Source organism: Phoca vitulina, unplaced genomic scaffold, assembly GCF_004348235.1.
Source record: "Phoca vitulina isolate PV1807 unplaced genomic scaffold, GSC_HSeal_1.0 scaffold26, whole genome shotgun sequence".
Lineage (NCBI taxonomy): Eukaryota > Metazoa > Chordata > Mammalia > Carnivora > Phocidae > Phoca > Phoca vitulina.
In genome coordinates this window covers 4980468-4985704 of record NW_022589729.1, presented here as the reverse complement: position 1 = coordinate 4985704, position 5237 = coordinate 4980468, and positions in this window count along the sequence as shown.

The following is a 5237-nucleotide window of genomic DNA, read 5'->3' as shown; positions in this document are numbered from 1 at the left end:
CCAGATATTAGTAGACAGACAATAGAATAGGATCAAAGTTCAGAAATGGACCCAACCACATATTGAAATCTGATATATTGTAAAGGTGGTATTTCAGTCACTGGAGCAAAGAGTCTTTTTAATAAGTAATGAAAAAGATAAAATACACACATGCCATATCACACATCAACATAAAGTCCAAATGGATCAAAGGTGTAAATATAAACAGTAGAAGTACGTAAGGACTACGGAAAAAAAAAAAAAGTGGTGAAATCCTCCTTGATCTGTATTCAATAAAAGGAAATAATAAGTTGATACATTTGTCTACATATAAATTTTTAAAAAGAACTTTGGGGGCGCCTGGGTGGCTCAGTCAGTTAAGTGTCTGCCTTCAGCTCAGGTCGTGATCCCAGGGTCCTGGGATCGAGCCCCATATCGGGCTCCCTGCTCAGTGGGAAGTCTGCTTCTCCCTCTCCCTCTGTGTGCTTGCCCTCGCTCTCTCTCTCAAATAAACAAATCTTAAAAAAAAAAAAGAACTTTGGATAGCAAAAACCATGAGCAAAGTGAAAAAAGAAATGACGAACTGGGAGAAAATATTTGCAACATATATCATGGGGAAAGGGCTGATATCATTAAGGAACAAATGATTTTTTAATTGAGGAAGAAAAGGTTAGAAACCTTACAGACAAATGGGCAAAGACCCGAAGTGACACTTCACAAAGCCAGCTACAAAACTGGCCTTTAATCAAATGAAACAAGCCGTCTTACACCCAGCTGATGGGAATACACAATGATAGCATCCTTGCGGGGGATGGAACTTGGCAGGACCTAACAAAACTGCATGTGCATTTATTCTGTGGCCCAGCATCTCTTGACAGGAATCTAACCCAAAGATAACTTACAACAGTATGAAAATGCATTTGCACAATGTTACTCCCTGCAGCTTAATTTGTAATGGCAAAATTTTGGAAAGAATGTAAATAAATGTCCAGGCTGGGAAATGGGTTGAATAAACTATGGCATACACACGCGAAGAAGGAAGTGCTATGCGGCTGTATAACAGAATGAGGGAGAGCTCTTCACGCTGATGCAGGATGATTCCAGGAGAGGTTTTTAAGTGAAGAAAGCAAAACTGCAAAATATCGCATACAGTATGCTGTGTTTCAGTGAGAAAGAGGAGCAGTAGTAAAAAGTGCATGTATCTGCTTATTTTCACAAAAAGAATTGTGTGAAAGAAAAACCAGAAGAGAATAAAGCTGGTCACTTACAAGAGGTGAGTGTGGTATGGGATGAAAAGGATGTAAGGCCAAGAGACACTTCCTTAAGTCTATCTTCTTGATTAGGGTTGACTTTCAGAAGCATGCTAATGATCCACATATTTTATTCGTTTTTCTTAGGACTTTATGCATTTATTTATTTGAGAGAGCGAGCGCACGAGCAGGGGGAGGAGCAGAGGAAGAGGGACAAGTGGACTCATGCTGGACACTGAGCCCCGACTTGGGGCTCGATCTCACGACCCTGAGATCACAACGTGAGCGGAAACCAAGAGTCAGAGGCCCAACCAACTGAGCCACCCAGGTGCCCCCCACATATTTTAAAAAATAAAATTAAATCAACGAGGAAGGGAGAAAAGAAATTAAAACTAAAGCAAGTTGAAAAAAGAGTACTCAAATGAGTACTGTGCCTCATGGAAGGACAAATCTATGGAAGATAAACTAATCCAAGTAACCTATTGACACAGTGTTTGACTGTGGGGTGGGTGTTAACTGAAAAATCCTGAGCTACTTTTAGCAAATCTGTTTTTTATAGTGGTAGGGGCAAGGCAACTCAGAAATCACTGAAAGTGTATTAATAGGATTGAGCAAGAATAAATACATCAAAGCTATTGGGATTCAGGATGGTCTAGCCTTTGACAGATTTTCCGGAATTGGCAAAGCTGCTTCAGGCCCTGAACACCCTACTCCCAGCATCTTTTTTCATTTCTCAAGAAGCTCCTCTTAGGGGAAAGCTAGGGGAAGAAAAACAAAAGAGAAGAACGCTTCTGATGCTAAGGCAGGGTGCGTGCTGTCAACACATGCTTCTGATGTCTTCACCCATGGCCCCCAGGACCCCCTCTTCCTTCCTTGCTACATCAAGAATGTTTCCTCGCATAATTGAGGGCACTAATGCTATGGTGAGGAGGACAGGCTGTCAGCCGGTCTGTCTGAGTTTTTACCAGGCTCTACCACTGATGGGCTGGAACCAGTTAGAGTATAAATACTGCAACGTGAGGACTGCATGAGTTAATACTACAAAGCACAAATCCCAAAAAAGTCATAAAAGTTGAATCCATTTACTTATTGTTTTAAATCTCCTTAACACAGCCCTTTAAACGGAGCAATTTTAGTCTCCTCTCCCATAGCTGTATTCTGCAATGTACCTGTGTATTAGTCTCTTTTATCCAATCCTTTCTGTTTCCCTCACTATCCCTTAAGCTGACTGGGCCATATTCCTGGTAAACAGTCACTGACCCCCGGACGTGTATCCATGCACGCACACATACCCACACATGTGCGTGCACACCAACTAGACTCTGCAAAAACCCTGCACAAAGTGAAGCCTTTTCCAGGTCATTCAGGAAGGGGCTCTCTCTAGCCAGAGAACACAGGGCTATAGGCAGAGGGAGCAATGGATTTCAGAAGCCCAGAAGACCCTTCTGGCTCCAGACATCTATCTGATGCCCTAAGACCCTAGTATGCTAAATGCTTTCTTGAGGAGCCTGTTATTTAATTGAGGTAAGGCAGGGACACTTTAGGAGAGACCAGGGTCTTTGTTACTTCAAACTGTTTAGGTTCCAACCGTAGCTCTGCCCTACCTCCTGGCGGTCCCTTCACCTCTCTCTGCCTTAGTCTCATCACCCATAAAAGATAGGGCCTGTGTCAGAGACTCAACACAGGTATACATGTCAAGTGCTTAGAATGAGCATGTAATGAGTCCAAGTTAGTATCACCTATTATTAGTATTATTTTCTCTTCGTACATTCAACAAATATAGTTAGGCAACTGCATTATGCTAAACCTATGCTAGGGCCCTGGGAATATGGTGATGAATAAAACAAATAGTTGGTAGGTTATTGGAGGAAATCGGCAATAAAGAGATTTTAACAGGAACAAATTGTCATGTGTACATGAATGGAAAAGAAGCAGTCAGAGGGAGGATAAGGATGCTGGTGAATGTGTGGGTCCCGGCAAAAGGGCTTGGCTTTGACCATCAAAAAAGTCTTCTCTGAGGATGAGGCATTTGACCTGGGGCCTGAATGAGGCAAAGAAGCCAGTTATGGAAGAGAAAGAAGAAGAGCCCTCCAGATCCAGGGCGTAGATCTGTGCCAGGTTCCCCGGAGTGGACAATGGCTGCCCAGTGGGGCCCGACTTCATGGGTGAGTGTGTGAGTAGCCTGTAATGCAGGCAGGGGTCAGATCATGCAGGGTCTAGCAGAGCATGGGTAGGAATTCAAATGTGATTTTACAAGTCCTGTGAAGTTACTGAAGATTTTTAGGCAAGACAGTAACATGACTGCCATATGAGAGTGGATTGGTCCAAGGGCAAATCAGAATACAGGCTGACCCAAACCGTCTCAGGGGATTTGGCTGCTACATCCTCTGAATTGCACAGACCACCCAGGCGGTGGTCTGCTGGGTCACACAAGCAAAATGCATCCCTCTGTGTTTCAGGGAACCAGCCCAAAGCCTTATGTACTTTTTGGGCTTGGATCACTAATGATCCACTGGGGCTGGGAGGGATAGCATGTTCTGGCTTTTGGATAATGTCTTACATCTTGCAACATGTGGCTTTGATCTATTTGAGTGGGATCCTCAGTCTGTTTAGCTGACATCATTATTAGAATCTCTCTGGCACTCAAGAGATAAATTATGTCCCTTCAAATTTTTTCTTTCAATTCTACAATTAGCTTGTCTTAATATTTTACTATTATTTAAAAGATCTGCTCTTCTTTTCCATAAGTGGACATTTGAAGAAATAATCCCAAATTCAAAATCCTTTCCATATTGAGATTATCTATATGCTCAATTTTTTTGGCTGAATTGCTGTGGCTTTTTGTTTGCTTGCCATTGAACAAATAATGTTTCAGTAGCTGGATCTACATGCTTCTGTTAGTTTGACTGTTTTTTTTCCAATTTTTATTCAGGTCTATCAGGTGTTACATAGATAGTTTTTAATACCTGTCAATCCCTGTTCTGTCTCTAAATGACTGTATGAATTCGGACCTCAGAGACTGTCAACTCTTCCAACTGTGGCCATTTCAGTTCTCATGTCCCATGGCTTTGGATGGTATTGAGTATACTGGAGGACATAGAATGGCTTCCTTTTAGTTATGATTTTATCAAATTATGCCTCTTGGGTTCTCTGAGAGCCAGAGACATGTATGAGAATTATAAAGCAGCATTACTTAGTATAGTTCCAAACTGAAAACAATCCAGATATCCACTAACAGTAAAATGGAGAAATTAATCAGATATAAAGCAGCAATAAAAATGAGTAAGCCACTGATACATGCAACATGAATGGATATATGGATGCCATAAATGGATGCATTGTAAGGCGGACACAAGGAGTACATACAGTGGTAGGATTTTATTCATAAAACACAGAAATAGGGGGAAAATTTACAGTGTTAAAGGTCAGAATAACTGTCAGTTTTGAGAGAAAAATTAAAGCAGTGACAAAGAGGTACCATACTGTTTCTGCAGCATTGGTAATTCTATCTTGATGCGGGTTGTGTTCATTTTGTGAAATTTCATCTAGCTGCACACTCATGATTTCACGCTTTGCTGTGTGTATATTTTCCTTTAATGAAAAGTGTGTATTAAGCAAAATAAAATTAAGCACATATAATTAAAAAGCTAAGATTTGATAGATCTAGGTACCTGCTTGGTAGCACATAGCTATTGGTTATAGTATGTTTCATTTTTTCATGTGCTTACAAAATTCATTATAAAAAGTTTAAAAGAACTTACGATAGTGACAAGTCAATACTAAGCTTCCTCATTCCGTTGAGAGCTTATTTAGTGATTGAGGTTCATTAATTGGGGGAGAAAATATTTCCTGCTTAACTGGTCAGGTTGAACATAAAAATGTAGAAAATATTATCATGCAAATTCTAACCAAAGGAAAGTTTATATAACTGCATTTATGAAAATAGACTTTAAGTCAAAGAGCATAGTCCAGATAAAGTTTCATTTGAAACATAAAAGTTTTAATTCA